Below are 17050 nucleotides of genomic sequence, written 5' to 3'. Positions count from 1 at the left end.
TCTCCTCAAAATTAAATAAAATATTAATTTTGTCACTATAGTCCAATAATTAATTTGCCAACAAATTAATTATTTTCCATTCTTCTAAAGTTATCCAAATCATTAATTCTTCTAAAAAAATTCTTAGTTAATTAATTCTAATTAATTAGCCAAATCATGTGATTCCTACAAATCACTTTTTCCTAATCTCTACTTAACTTAATTAGTTCTTCTAGAACCATGATTAACATTATCCTCCAATTTTATTTTCCTCCACTCATTCTCTCTCCTTATGTCACATCCTCCTAACTTTCCCACTTGCACTCTAACCCCTCATTAATATACCTAATCACCTTTCTTAATCATTTGCACATTCCTAATCCCCATGATTAGGAACAAGTCAACCATTTTCCATAAATGGTTTGTCCCCCTTAATTCTCCAAACCTTAAATGCACCTACTTTGGTCATGTCAAAGGATTTCAAATCCTTTACACATTCCCATGCCCTCTCTTCCCAAGAAATTTTTAATTCCTTTTCTCCCTTATTATTCCTATGCAATATTCTATTTGGGAATTTTTAATTCCCTTGTCCCTTCCCAAGAAATTTTTAATTCCTTTTTATTCCTCCAATGTGCCTAGGGATCTCTTCCCCATGCACCTTGAGGAGTTTCGAGACAAGAAATTCCTTTATGGCAAATCTCTTGGTCTCCACACCTTGTCCTCTCAATCCTTACCATCACTTTCCTTCAATCTCCACCCTCCATTTCAAATCAATCTTGGCCCTCCATTTTGGCGTCCTCCAATCTATAATTGGAGTCTCCTCCCCTCATTTCCATATCCATCAAGTTAGTAATCTTATGTTGTCTAATTGTGCTAAGAAAATAATCCATCATACCCTTATCATGCCCAAATCATCCCACACAACCATTTTCCATCCATCACTCCACCGATCAAGTAATATCCCTTTGTTGTTGTTGTTGTAGTGGAGAGAATTCCACATCCAAATCAAGAGCCTATCCAATCAATCAAGGAAGGGGCACATTCATTGCTTCACCAAAGGCTCTATCGGAGGAGCAAGAGAAGACTTTTAAAGGTATAATGGTGTTTTTCATTCATGTTTATGGATTTTGTATTTATTTGAATTGATACTAACCATTATAACCTACACAGCTTTTCCCTTTGTTTAGCCCCTTAGAACCCCATATGACCCCTAATGACACCATATGACCCCTTAGGGCCATATGATTTACTAATGGGTCATATGGTGTCCTAAGGGGTCATATGGTGTTCTAACACATGTGTGGCCTCTTAGGACACCATATGACCCCTTAGGACCATATGATGTCCTAATGGGTCGTATGGTGTCCTAAGGGGTCATATGGTGTTCTAACATATGTGTTTCCCCTTATGACCCCAAATGACCCCTAACAACACCATATGAATCATGTCGTAATTGATCATATTGTGTCCTAAGGGGTCACATGGTGTTCTAACACATGTCTGGTCCCTTAGGACCCCATATGATCCCTAACGACACCATATTAAGCCCTAAGGGGTCATATGGTGTTCTAACATGTGTGGCCCCTTAGGACCTCATATGACCCCTAACACATGGGTACAAGATTGATGGTAGATAGTTTAGGCCTATATGTAGAGGTAGATAGGTGGAGAGGAAGGGAGGGAGAAACCTAGAGAGGGGATATATGGTGGGATGGAGAGGTGATGACCTAGATAATGGAGATAGATAATGAGAGAGGAAGAGAGGAGATGAGAGAGTCGGGGAGGGAGATATATTGGGAGAGGGGAAGAAAGGAAAGGAGATACTTAGAGAGGGGAGGTAGGGAGAAGAGAAAATATAGAAGAACAAAGAAAGATGAGTAAGAGGGGATGGATGAGAGGTAGACATGGAGGGAGTGAGAGACCTAGCAAATGATGAGATAAATAGGTTTGGAGAGAGAGAGAAGAGAGGGAGAGAGTTCATAAATGGATAGGGGTAAGGGCGAGGGAGATAAAGGTGGTGAGGGAGGGATAGAACTAGAGGGTGGACAATTAGATAGGTGAGAATCCTAGAGGGGGAGAGTGAGGTGGATAATAACATAGGGAGGGAGAGGTAGTGAGGTAAATAGGGAGGGAGGGAGAGACCTAGGTATGGAGAGAGAGAGGATAGAAGGGATAGGTAGTGATCAAGATGATAGATAGGGAGGAAATAGAAATAATAAGAGTCAGAGAGAAGAAGAGAGAGGGAGAGAGTGAAGGATAGAAATGGGGGTAAGGAAGGAATGAAAGGTAGAGAGGGTGGGATGTACCTAAAGAGGGGAGAGAGAAGTGAGAGGCAAGAGAGAGAAATATAGGTCTAGAGTTTGGGGAAGATAAAGAGAGTGAGATATCGATCTAAAGAATGGTAATAGGAGCATGCTGATTACTGAAATCTGACATGCTGATTACTGAAATTTGACTATCTAAAATTTAATATGATCCTCTAAAAACTAGAATCTACATTATAACTCCTACAAAGTTGAAACCACTCTCATACATCCTGCCAATATATACATGAAATATAACTTAAAGTTTAAGAAAGAAAAAAGACATATTGAAATGTGAACAATGGAAAAATAGATCTGAAGATGAGCTAATATGGAGATTTTCATCTAATGGTAATTTTTTGGTTGCTTTTGCGAATTGTTGTGATGATCCTCCTCTTCCTCAATGGTCAAGGTGTGGATTAAAGGTCTTACTCCTAAGGTTAATATGTTTTTTTGGCTTCTTGTCCTAAAAAAAATCCTGACTATGGATAATCTTTCTAAGAGGGGATTCTCCATACCTAATAGATGTTACTTATGTTTGAAGGAAGCATAATCGGTTGATCATCTCTTTTTGCACTATTCTTATGCTACTAAAATATGGTGCCAAGTGCTTCAGAAATGGGATCTTTGTTAGATCTTCCCTAGGTCTGTTAAGGAGTTTATTTATCAATGGAGATCACCTACTAGGAATGATCTTTTGAAAACTTAATAGTCCTTTGTGTTTCCTCATGTGGCGTGGGGTATATGGAAAGAGTGTAATAATAGAATATTTAGGGAGATTTATCTTCAACTTGAAATTGTCTTCAAGAAAGTCACTAGGACCATTAATGAACACATTTCTATAGTGAGTGCCAAGAGTCAAAATCAGAATAGAAATGTTAATGATTATGAGGTCAGAGTCGCCAATGCTTGGGAATTAGACCATCTCTTTCAGTCAGCCAAGCCTAAGTTAAATAAAAGAACCAACATTAGCTAGAAATTACCTCCCCAAAGGTGGGCCAAAATCAACTTTGACGGTGCAGCCAAAGGGAACCCTGGCCCACTAGTTGTAGGGGAGTGTTGCGAGATCACGATGGCAATTTTCTTTCAGCGGTGGTGCTCCCCTTGGGAATTCAGACCAACCATATTGTTGAAGCCATAGGGGCCTATCAAAGCTTAATTCTTGCTAAAATTCACAACTTTAGTTGTGTTTGGGTGGAAGGGGATTCATTAAATATTATTAACTACCTAAGGGGTACCTCTAAACCATCTTCGAATGTTGAAATGTGGATTAAAAAAGCTAGGGATAAAATTAAAACTTTTGATAAATGCATTATATCCCATGTGTATAGACAAGATAATGTGGTGGCAAACTATCTTGCTAATAAAGGGGTCACGAGTAAGAGTCAGTTGAGTTGGACCAAAGGTGACAGGTTGGACTCGGATTTTGTGATGTATTTGCTTCATGATTGAAGTTGAGGGAGTAACATTAATGATGACCTGGGCTATAATGACTCAAAGTGAATCTAGAAAGATTGGAAGCTTTCTGATTAAGGCAGGTGGCAAGAGAGTACATAATACTAAGTGTGATTTCATCCCGCACATTTTGTGGGTGATTGTTGGCATTCTTTGGGCTCTATTTTTTGTTCTGCAAGATGATTGTTTTGAGAGCAACAAAGAGAATTTGAAAATGGGGGGCGCAAGAAAAAGGATTGAACCTCCTAGTTGCGTGAAGCTGAAGAAGGAATGTAAGTTGTAGATGATTTTGGAGAAAGGGGGTTTTACCTCTTATATTGAGAGGCTGCAGGGCTGTAACAAGGATGTTACGAATTACTTTGCTAAGCATTGGAAGGACGAGACCATTGTTCTCCATGGGCGGAAAGTTCTAGTGGATGAAAGCCTCATTGTCCAAGTCACTGGGCTTTCCATGGATGGCATGAAATATTACAGGGAGCGTATACGAACCAGGCTATGAAGGATTTTCCCAAGAAGGAAGCAAAGAGAGCTAAAATTGTTAAAACATTGTCAGTTACTACTCCATCTTGGTGTTCAATCCCTTCTGGAAGAAGGTGTTAAAGGTAATTATGGAATACCTCAATTTAGTTGGTCATTTTACTAGAGTGTATGGGCATCATTTTGTGATCATGAATCATTTTCATTATGGAGTCAAGATGTCTTTCCCGTTTTATCTTATGTCTGCCCTAAGAGCCAATTTTAAAGACCACAAGAAGAACCCCTCTAAGTTCCCTATATTGCATGAACGACTGCTAGTCCTAGTGACTCTCATATCTGTGCCCTTCTAGCCCTTGATGACTATATTTATACCTCTTCTGAAGAGGATACTAGTGTGGGTGATTTGGGTGATGATGAGTCTGGGTCTGATTCTAAAGATGAGTCCCATCCCCCTCCAAAAAAGTTAAACTTGAGAAATCTGTGAATACCAATCCTATGGGGGGCAAGGGTTAAAAAGGTCAAAAGAAAATCATGGGTTCTTCCCCTTCCACCTCAGCTGGAAATGATTCCCTTGCTTCCAGTGGCACCAAAGCTAGTCCTGAGGAATCTATGAGCGAGAACAAAGATAGCAAGGAGTTGGGCAACCATGATCTCCAAACCCCTCATTCCCCACCTAATGATTCTGGTAATGTGGGCGCGACGGTTCATGAGGACCTTCACCCAAAATATATTGAGCTTAGTGATAAAAAGGAAGATTATGAGAATGTGTTGGGTATGGCTTGGGAGCATGCAATTGACACGTTCATAATGTTTAAGCATGCAATTGACACGTTCATAATGTTTAAGCATGCAATTGACATGTTCATAATGTTTAAATGTATGTTTCATGAGTTAAAAGAGGTTAGACTCAATCAGAGAGGCCTGGGAAGTAAAATGGAGGCCATCCCTATTGGGAATGATCAAAGCAATTAGATGGATGTGGGGTAGTGGACGACGAAGGAGAAGAAGTCGGTGCTGGAACACATTAAAAGTATAGATGAAGGGGTTGATCAGATAAAGAAAAGGTTTGAAGACCACATCTCCAATGTAGAAGAGGGTTACAATAAGACCCAGACCTTTCTTATAAGGCTATCATGTCAAGCAACCACAAGATCATGAAGAATACTGCAGATGTTATGACTGTTATGGTGCATAGTTGGGAGCAACAGGAAAGGGCTATTGTCGCCATTGGAGATGAAACTAATGTGACTTGGGCTGAAGAAGGACCCAACAAAAGGACCTGTGGCAACATGAAGAAGAAGACAGTTGTTCAGAAGGTGGACTAGAAAGAAATAAAAGTTGTTGCTGAAAATATGTGTCCTTGAGGCTGCGTTGGCTGAGACCCTCAAGAACTTCATGTAATTGGGTTTGTGGCTTTGTTGTCTGTGGTTGATGTTGTCTCTATTTTGTTGGTTCTATGTTTTTTTCTCTTTGTTGGTTTTTGCTGCCCGCCTGGACTTTTGTTGTCTCTATGGATGTTGTTTGCAATATCTATCTTTTGTAGCCTATGTTGTTTTAGATTTATGTTAATCTCTGATTCTAACTCTCCTAGAATCTTTTTTGTAAAGGGTTTCAGGGCCCCTTCAAAACCTGTTTTTTCTTTAATCCAGAATATTTAATAATATGAAACATTTGGCATGTACCACATGTGAAATTTTTTTTTTTTTAATTTGGCGTGTGCCAAATAGGGAGAGTGCCATATTTGGCATGCACCAAATGGTTTTCTTTGGGAAACACCAACCCTATGGGTTGGATTTGCCTTGGGCATCCAACCCAAAGGTTTGGACAACCATTTCAGGCTAGAGAGGTGTTTTTATCAAAAGATTGAAACATATTTTTGGCTATGCTCTCCATCAGGTTTGCATGTGTTTCAATGCAGCTAAAAAAAAACACCATAGCGACCTTAAGATCTCTCTTAGCTATCCAACCATGTAATTTATTTCAAATTTTAATTTTGTTAAGGCTTTCATCTTTAATTTATTTTGTTAGTGTGTCTGTTTTTGGTCAAATACCACCATGTGCTATTTTGGGTATAGTTTTTTACCCGTTCATTAGATTTTGAAGAAACTTACATTTTTAGAAACTAGAATCCATTCTACACAACTTAATTTTTATTTTTATTTATTTTTGATTAGTCTTGAATGATTTTAGGTGGGAGCACACTTAAATTTCTATTTTTTAGGATGTATCCACTTTGAAAATTAGTAAAAAATTACACTCACTAAAAAATTAGCCAAAAAATCCGACATAAACTACAAGGTGTTAGCTAATTTCTCATTGAAGCAATTTTAAAAATTCAATTTTTTTTTTAACATTTTAGGGGGGCACAAAAAACGCTATGTTATTTTTTTCATAAAAACAGGACCACTTTTTGAAGACTTTAATCTCCACCATTTTCAAAATAAATTAGTAGTTTAAAAAGTAGACTGAAGTACTATGATTCTTGTTCTTATTGCATCTTCAAATTTGGAGAGTAACTATGTTCAATTTATCGTTGAAGTTCAGAGCTTGTTGATTTCATAAAAAAGTGGCATCTTAAGACACCCTTTTGGTACCACAACTTGGTGCACATATCTGTCAACTAAGATAGAATGAACATAATCACACAAAATAAGCCACCCAGACCAGAACTACTCAAGGAGGTCCACTCCAGGAGAAAGAGGGGACCCAAATACATCATAAGACATCCTTCCAAGATGGACCCAATGATTCACACATGCTAATACATCCTCCAAGGTCAAGACCAAATGTAATGTGTATATAGGCATTAAAGCTTGTCAAACCATCAGCCAAAAAAATATCTTCTGATACAAAATACTCCATGTGGATCTCCACAGACCAAGGTGAGACCCATAATAGTATCCCAACTTGTCATTCAAAGCATATCCAAATAAAAAACATGATCCAAATAAGATAAATCAAAATCAAACACACCGAAGCCAACATAACTGAATATATACACTCAAATCAACATAACTCACTTGTAGAACACAAACACCACAAGAGAATAATATTTGTTGGATATTGGTGCTACTAGGATATATTGTTGTCACTAATGTCAACATATTCCTGTGTTTTGGTATTCCGGTGACTTCAAAGAGTTAAGTTGGTGTTTGATCTGTTGTGTTCTGGTATGATCATATCTTTGGTTGCAGATTTGGGAGAGTGTTTGGGATGTTCATGTGTATCTTCAATTCAAATGGTTCGTGATTTGGTTCTCCACAAGTTATCTTTCTTGTCCCAGTTGCTGTTATTGAATGTTCTTAAGTGTTATCATGTTGATCGATGAAGTTTTGATTAAGTGGTGTTGGTGCAGCTATTGCGGATGGTTCTAACATGCTTGTTGGTGTTTCCTAATCATTTCCTATTTTTTTTGGTGGTCCGCATTGATCATTGCGCGCGTTATTGAAGATCATATGGGTCCGGTGATATTTTTGTGTTATGTGGTATTTTTGGTGATGTAGCGTGTTGTGATTGATCTTGGAGAGATTTCTGGTGGTGTTGCATGTTTGAAGATTCGATTTGGGTCCATCCTATATTTTTTATGACATTGTATCAGTCTGATGGTCAATTTATGTATCATGTGATGTAATTTTGTAATTAGGTCTTGAGGGTTGAGCCAACCTTGTAGTCAAGGTTAATGATCTGTATAAATAGGTATTATATTCATGTAATTCGGGTATCATTGTTGTGTTTGCATTATCAGAGGGTGGTGTATGTGTGAATAAGAAAATTCATCTTTCGGTGTGGTGTATTGAGTAGAGAGTGTTGTAGAGTAGACAAATGAGCTTAACCGGAACTGTCATCGGGCATTAGGAGATGCTATTCTTTCAGTTCATCTTAACCGGATTGTAGTTCGAATATTATTGTAAGGTAGTGAACCTTCTCTGAGGGTTGTAGCCTTCCGGGTCATTATATTTTGAGTAGTGAGCTCTAGGCAGCGTGCTTGAATGCATGTGCATTCTCCATTGTAATATTTACACATACTACTGCAGAGTATCATCTTATTGTAGGTAGGTTCCCACTATGTTTTTTTCCTTAACTGGGTTTTACATGCCAAAATATTAGTGTTATGTGTGTTTCTATTATTGTGTTCATTTATGTTCTTATTTCTACTAATTAGATCTGATATTGTGCTTAAATTGTTTAATCCGGTGAAAACTGATTCACCCCCTCTCAGTTTTTCTTCATTATTGTAAGAATAATATAATCATGCCCTCTAAAACTCAACATAAACTTCAACATATCCGAAGGCCACTGAAGACTTTACAAACTAGTCTGACAAACACTCTACTTGTCAAAAAGTAATAACAACCAACTTCTACAAACCACAAACTAGAAAACCAAACCAAACTGCCAATGAGACATTAAAAACTCTTTCCCGCACATTTCCATAAACAACACCAAAATATTTCCACCAATTGAAAAACCAACACAAGATACAATCATATCTGAAAGCCACTAATCATCATTGTAAGAATAATATAATCATGCCCTCTAAAACTCAACATAAACTTCAACATATCCGAAGGCCACTGAAGACTTTACAAACTAGTCTGACAAACACTCTACTTGTCAAAAAGTAATAACAACCAACTTCTACAAACCACAAACTAGAAAACCAAACCAAACTGCCAATGAGACATTAAAAACTCTTTCCCGCACATTTCCATAAACAACACCAAAATATTTCCACCAATTGGAAAACCAACACAAGATACATTTGGACCAAAATCCATCCAGACAACCAAGTTTGACATTAATAACAACAACAATGACAACCTCACAAACTCATATTTCCAACTATCTCCCCCTTTGTCATTGATGAGAACACTTACTTACGTCCAAGAAACCAATAGGGTTGTAGTAGGTTTACAATTTTCCATTTCAAATTTCTTTAGCATTTTTTTGACATATTTAGCTTGAAAAATAAAAATTCCATCTTCCAACTGAGTAACTTGTAAGCCAAGAAAGAAAGAAAACTCACCAATCATTGACATCTCAAATTCCCTTTGCATTTCTTTTGCAAAATATCTACATAGATCATCACTTCCTCCACATATAATATCATCAACATAGACAATGTAACAATCAACAACTTGATACCTTCAACTTTGAAATATAGATTGCTATTTGCAGTACCTTTCGTGTATTTTTGTTGTAATGGATATTTGTCCAATCTAGCATATCAATCTCCAGGTACTTATTTTAGTTCATTCAATGGTTTTTTCAATTAGCAAACCATGTGTGGTTCTTCTAACAATTTGAATCCATTTCACTGCTCAATGTATACCTCTTCCTCAAGTTCTCCATTCAAAAAAGTTGACTTAACATCCATCTAATATACCTTAAAGTTCTTATAAGAAGAGAAAGCAAGAAACATCCTTATAGCTTCCATCCTACCTATTGGGGCAAAAGTTTCCTCAAAATTAATACCTTCAACTTGTGAGTAGCCTTTACATACCAATCTCACTTTGTTCCTTATGGCTTGTCCTTGTTCATTTGGCTCGTTCTGGGACACCCACTTAATTCCTATCACATTTTTATCCACCAGTCTAGATACTAGTTCCCATGTTTAATTTTTTGTATCTAATTTAGTTCCTCTTGCATTGCTCTTACCCAACTCTCTTCTTTACTTTCTTCTTCATATTATTTAGGTTCTACTAGTGAAAAGAAACAATAGTTTTCCTGATCACTTACTTCTACAACTCTTCTTCTTATTTGAACTCCTTTGTTTTTATCTCCAATTATCTAATTTTCAGAATGATTCTTTTGCACAAATTTGGCTAGATTTTTGATAACTTTCTCTAGTCCTTCTTCTTTCTCTTCTTCTTGACTTGTCTCATTCTCTTTTTGGATCACTTGTTTCTTATGCGACAACCAAGATGATCTCAAAATTAGTTTCCTGAACAGGTTCAAGAGCAGTCTGATCCCAAACTTTACATACTTTCACAATTGTACTCTCCACTTTTTTATTTAGTCTCTTGTTGTAACACCAGTAGGCTTTGTTGTTTGTAGCATATCCCAGAATTATTCCTTCATCTACTCCGATATAAAACTTTCCAAGATCTTCTTCATCTCTTCTAATTTAGCACTTTCTCTCAAAGATTATAGGATATTTCATAGTAGGAGGTCTTATGTTCCACAACTCATAAGGTGTCTAATATGATTCATTCTTATCTATACCCTATTAAGAATATACACAATAGTATGCATAGCTTCCTTCCAATACACATTAGCTAAGTTAGCATCTTTCATCATAGTTCTAGCCATCTCAATAATAGTTATATTCTTCCTTTTACTATTTCATTCTGCAGAGAGGTTCTAGGGGTAGATGTAAATGTCTTCTAATTCCATGTTTTTCACAAAAATCATCAAACCCATTTGAAGTAAACTCTCATCCTCTATCAGATCTCAAGCACTTGATTTTAGCATCTACTTGATTTTCAACCATTGACTTGAACATTTTAAACCTTTCAAAAGCTTTAGACTTTTCTTTCAAAAATGTAACCCATGTCATCCTAGAATAATCATCAATAAGCAACATAAAATAATTTTCTCCATTGAGTCCTCTTGTCCTTGTAGGTCCACAAAGGTTTTAATGAATCAGCTCCAGGAGTTTGGAAGTAGAATACTCCTTGTTCTTGAAAGTCCTCTTTGTTTGTTTTCCAACTTGACATTCCCTGCAAAAAGTATCAATAGACTTGATGATCCTTGGTTAAGCTCTCATAACTTTAGTGTTGCAAATCTTTATCATGTTATCAAAGTTGACATGTCTCATCCTTTTATGACATAACCAACATTCATTTCTCTAAGTAAAAGAACATTTGTTTCCATTTTTGTCCTTTATATAATAAACATTTCTACTTGCCCTAATGACTTTTTCTACCAACTTTCTAGTTTTTTCTTTTTTGATTACACATCTGGTATTGTTGAATACAACTTCATAACCCTTATTGCACATCTGACTAACACTCAATAAGCTATGTATAAAATCTTCAACATAATAAACATTATCAATCTTATGCTTATCATCAGTCGAGATACTTCCTATTCCACAAATAAGTGCAACCTCCTCTCTTGCAGATTTCATTGATCCACCATCATACTTTTCAAGATTAATGAACTTGTCTTTGTCACTTGTCATGTGATTTGAACATCCAGAGTTGATGGTCCAAGCTTTTGGTTCCACCTTAGCATGAAATGCAGTCTTCTCATCTTTACTCTTTCCTTCTGATCTTCTAGATATATCCTTATTCTTCTCTTCTATAGCCAAAAATAAGGATTCTTCATTCGAGTCTTCACCCTCTTCATCCTCTGATGAACTTGTCTCCATATAATGTAGTCCTTTCTTTCCTCTATCATCTACCTTCTTCTTAAAGTCATATTTCCTAAATTTACTCTTCTTCTTATCATCATCAAATTTCTTGTAATCTTCTTTATAGATACATTTAGAAGCATAATGACCAATTCTACCACAATTAAATCATTTCAAGGGTAACTTACCTTTGTATTTTTCGGTACCTCTCTTCGATTTTTTCTAGATTCTCACTTTCTTTTAGTTCATCTTCTATTAAAACTAAATGCAACTCCTCTTTTCTCTCTTTTAACTTCTTCCATCTCTGAAATCTCAAATGCAAATAGTGTTCCAATAAGCTGGTCAATTGAATACTATTTGGATCATGAACTTCTTCTATAGCACAATTCTTAGGTTTGTAGGATCTAGGCAAAGTTAACAAAATCTTCTTTATAATATCTCCTTCTTCAAGATATCCATTGATAGCTCTAATAGAATTTGCAAGATCGTTCACCCTATGCATTTAGTTCTCAACACCTTCATCTTCAACCATTCTTAGATGCTCATATTTCTATTTCAGATCATCAACCTAGGTTTTTTTGTCTTTGGATATAGGCTTGACATAGTCCGTTCCAAATCTCTTTAGTTTTTTTCAATCCCTCAACTTTTCCAAATACTACATCACTGAAGCAACTAAATAATATTGTTCTAGCTTTCGCATTAGTCACATGATTCTTAACTGTTGGTACTATGGATGACTTCATCTTGGCATTTGATGTCAAAGGGGGAGAGATGTCTATGGAAAAACATTGTACTTGGAGAGATATATTTTGGTTTTGGTTATATTGTTTCTGTTTTCGGTACAAAATTTTGTATTGATCTATTTTGGGAGATTGTTGGCATTTGGCATTCTGTTTTTGGCACTTAGATGTTTTTCCATCTAGTGTTGCCATCAATGCCAAAGGGGGAGATTGTTGGTATTATGGATGACTTCGTCATGTGTTGCATTGGTTTTGTCATTGATGTCAACACTTATCTTTCTGCAGGTCTACATTGTTGATTTGGCACTCTGGTTATATTGGTTTGTTGTTGAACCGACACATTGTGGTCCCGGTATGGATATTGTCTTATGCACAGTCACCGGTATATGTTTCATCGACAACTTATATGTTTCATCGGCAGCTTATATGTTTCACCGGCAACTCAGGAAGTTGATGATGACTTGTTATCATCTGGAGATCATTTGGTTATGTCAAAGACATGGATTGGATGTTTACATTTGGTATTTTTCTTATTGGTCTGATCGGGTTCACATATTTGCCTTTACCGGTAGATAGGTCTAGGTTATGGGCCGGTACAAGATATCATGTTCCAGATCAGCACAACACGTTTTGGAAATGGTTTATTGATTGGATAATGTGTAAATGTATTGAGGCCGACATATTGTATTGCATCAAGACTTATTTTGTAAATGTAATATCTTTAGGGAGTTAACCTAATCATGAGGTCTTAGGTTTTGTATAAATAATTGTAAGATCTTATCTGGAAGATGTATGAGTGTATGTGTGAGTGTGTGCGACTATTGAAGATCATTGTGAAGAGCGAAAATAAGCAGATCCTTGTGTGAATCACGCAGATATTATCTGAAGGTTGAAGGAAAGGTTATGAAGGTGTTTGACACTCATGGTTAGAGCTTAAATTGGTACTGAATCCAACATTATAGATGCTATACTAAAGAAGTACATTGTTATTGGATTTAACCATCCAATTGTAGTCAGTGTGACTCCTATTTTGTGATTGAGCAGTGAGCTCTAGGCGGTTGGCCTTTCCACATGTGCAGACCCCATTATTGTATTCACTTACTAGCTGCATTATTATCATTTGATTGTGGGTAAGGTTTCCCACCGTGGTTTTTCCCCTTATAGGGTTTCCACGTCAAAATCTTTGTGTCATGTGTTGTGGATGTGTTTTGCTTTCTGTTTCATGCATTAAGCTGTACCGGTATTGCTATAACTATTAATCTATTTTATCGGCACTGAGTTTTAAGTTGAAATAATTGGTTTTGGGTTATAATTTATTGACAGTTGATTCACCCCCCCCTCTCTCAGTTGTCCTTCCCGGTTCCTAACATTAACTTCATCTAGGGTCTAAGATCCATTCTATGGAGGTTTACAACTGGACTTGACAATGTCTCAAATTCCATTCTTCAGTGTCTCCAAATAAGATTCCATCCTATCCTTCCAGTAAGGAACATCTGTGACATTAAACAACAAAGCCTTAATATATAGTTTATGTGCCATTCAAGATCTACCTCAAGTGATTAAGCTTTCTAAAGAGAAACCTTGCTCTAATACCAATTGTTGAACCCAAGATAGGACTAAGAGGGGGGGAGGGGGGTAAATTATTCCAAAACTTCAAAACAAATTAATTAAAAACAACATTCAACCATACAAAAAACTACTGAAAAACTTACTAATCAACAACACATGAACACCAAGTTTTACGCGTAAAACCCAAATTAGGAAAAACTATGGTGAGAATTTAACTCACAATATGAATAACAATGATTATAAAGTTTTAGGCTCATTGGAAAGGAACAACAACACCTGATGGACTTGCAAAACTAAGGAGCACAACCTTAGGCAAGATACAAGATAAGAACTTGCTCAATTGAGGCTCACTGCTTTGGGACAAGATATAGAAAATGCTACTAGAAGACTCACTGTCATTCAACAACAATAGAAATAGTAGAACTAATATGAGAAGGATCTCCAAAACATGAAATTGTCCTTGAACAACAAATCAAGCAACCAATATTATTATGACAAACATCTTTGAACATTGTCTTGCACACTATCTTCCTGATAATATCACCTTCAAAGATCTTCACAATTTGGCTTTCACACATTCACAAACTCAAATTTTCTTGCATATCATTCACATACACTTCTCATCAATTCACACACATTCTACGCATTCCATCCACACTCCTTAAATATGAGATAGAATGAATATAATCGCATAAAATAAGCCACCTAGACCAAAAATACTCAAGGTGGTCCACTTTAGGATAAAGAGGGAACCTGAATACATCATAAGACATCCTTCTAAGATGGATCCAATGATCTGCACTTGCTAATACATCCTCCAAGGTCGACACCAAACGTAATGTTTAGATATTAGGCATTTAATCTTGTCAAACAGTTGGCCAAAAATATATCTTCTGATGCAAAATACTCCATGTGGATCTCCACACACTAAGATGAGACCCATAAAAAAACCCAACTTGTCATCCAAAGCATATCTAGATCAAAAACATGATCCAAATAAGATAAACCAATCAAACACATTGAACCACAACATAATTGAATATATCACACTCAAATCAACATAACTCACTTGTGGAACACAAACACCATGAGCGAATCATATTGAGAATACTATAAGAATCATACAATCGTGTGCTCTAAACTAAAACATAAACTTCAACATATTTGGAGGCTACTGAAGACATTCCAGACTAGTCTAACAGACACTCTACTTGTCACAAAGCAATAACAATTGCCTTCTGCAAACCATGAATTAGATTACCAAACCAAACTGTCAATGAGACATTAAAAACTTTTTCTTGCATACTGCCACAACCAACACCAAAAGATTTCCACCAACTGCAACACCAACACAAGATACATCTGGACCAAAATCCATCTGAACAACCAAGTTTGACATCAATGACAACAATAATGACAACCACACAAACTCATATGTCAAACAAACCTTTGAAGCATGTTTAAAACAAACACACATGATCACATAAATACATCTACTTGCAAGTTATATAATGTGAAATACTCATGTAGGGTTGTTTAGTTGTGAAGAAATTTCTCATTTTCCTTCAAAACAACAACACATAGGTATCCTCTATAAAATATTGATGTTTGTGATGTAAAACCAAAAGTTGTGCTAAAAAGACAACTTTTGTAAGTCATTGTGAACTTATAACAACAAAGCGCAGGTTCAAGACAAATTAGGTGCATAACCAATATAGTTATAGCTTTATTTTCAAGCATCCTTTTCCCCTTCTCTTCAGAAGATACCAGTTTAGAAGTAAGTTTTAAGTGATTAGGCATAAAAATAGTCTTCTTTGGAGGTTGACGTCTACCATCAGAGCCCACACTCTAAGAGGTCATCCCATGTCTCAACATGCAACTAAGTTAAAAGCTTTAGCTAGAGTGCAACTTTGTTGACAACACTAACTTCATGGTCATTTAATGTTGACATATGAACAAAAGAATGAAGTAATAAATGATCAATCTTACTAATGGGATCAAATTTATCCTTTATTTTATATAAATCTTTTGTTGATTTTTCTATTTCTTATTCATCTAATTTTGACATGTTGGATGCTTGAAAAAGAACTCCCATCTTGATGAGAAATGAAATCCCAACCTTGTCCTTACTAAGGATCAACTTCTAAATCTCCACAACCTATCTACATGTATTTTACATTTAATTAAAATTTTAAGTAACCCATTTTGAACATCTGTGAAGCCACATTCCTTTGAGGCTTTTGTCAAACAACTCTTGTGCCTTTTTCTAAGCTTCCACATTTAGCATAGAGGTCTTTCGTACAAAATAGAGTGAGAAAGAGTAAATATTATTTGGGTTGTTAGTGTCCACCTATTATTCCCTTAACGGTGCTTATACAATTATGCTTTCAACCTAATAATAGACCCTACAATAGAAAAGGTTAGCTCCTACGACTTTCTCAATTTTCTTCTCTTGCTCTAAATTTTGGCCTTCTAGCTCCTCTCATAGATCAATTCAATTCCCACAATAAAATTTCTCAAGGTTAAGGGTGCACGTTGACAGTGAAAAGCCATTTATTTGGTCTACAAAATTGATGCAGAAACACTTGCCTTTCCACCAGTATTCTTCCACTCCCGCTCTTCTAACCTTTTAGCTTTGTTGGACGTGTTGTCATTTTAGCACAGAGGATCTTCTAATCTTTTAGGTTTGGGTAGGTCCCCATGCAGCTACTTAACTTATTTTGGCTAGCAGTCGCTACTCAATTCTTTTAGCAACAATTTGTGGAGTTGGTGGCAGTGATCTTTAATTGGATTTATAAAAAAAAAAAACTTTAATAATAACTTTTCACATAAATTTTGGAGAAAAAATTGGAAACAAAAAATAGAGGGAGAAAAAATCGTGGAGTCAAATGTCATTCTTTCCAATAAGCAGTTGTTGTTTATTTCTAGCCCTCCCTTTTTTTCAAAGCTTATTTATAATTTTTAAGCAACTGTTGCTCCGCTAAAATAGGAAAAGATTTTAATTTATCATTTTCGCTTAATTTAAAATTTGCATGGGTACACTTTAGTAGCTTAATTTTAAGCAAAAATTGCACTTAAGCAACAACATGAAGACATGGAATTTGTTGGATCCGTTGTCCTTTCCGCATGGAATGGAGGATGTCGACTCATGAAATTCCTTCTCCTTATGA

This window comes from Cryptomeria japonica, chromosome 3, assembly GCF_030272615.1.
Source record: "Cryptomeria japonica chromosome 3, Sugi_1.0, whole genome shotgun sequence".
NCBI lineage: Eukaryota > Viridiplantae > Streptophyta > Pinopsida > Cupressales > Cupressaceae > Cryptomeria > Cryptomeria japonica.
The sequence above is the reverse complement of the archived record's forward strand: the minus strand, read 5'-3'. Positions refer to the sequence as shown.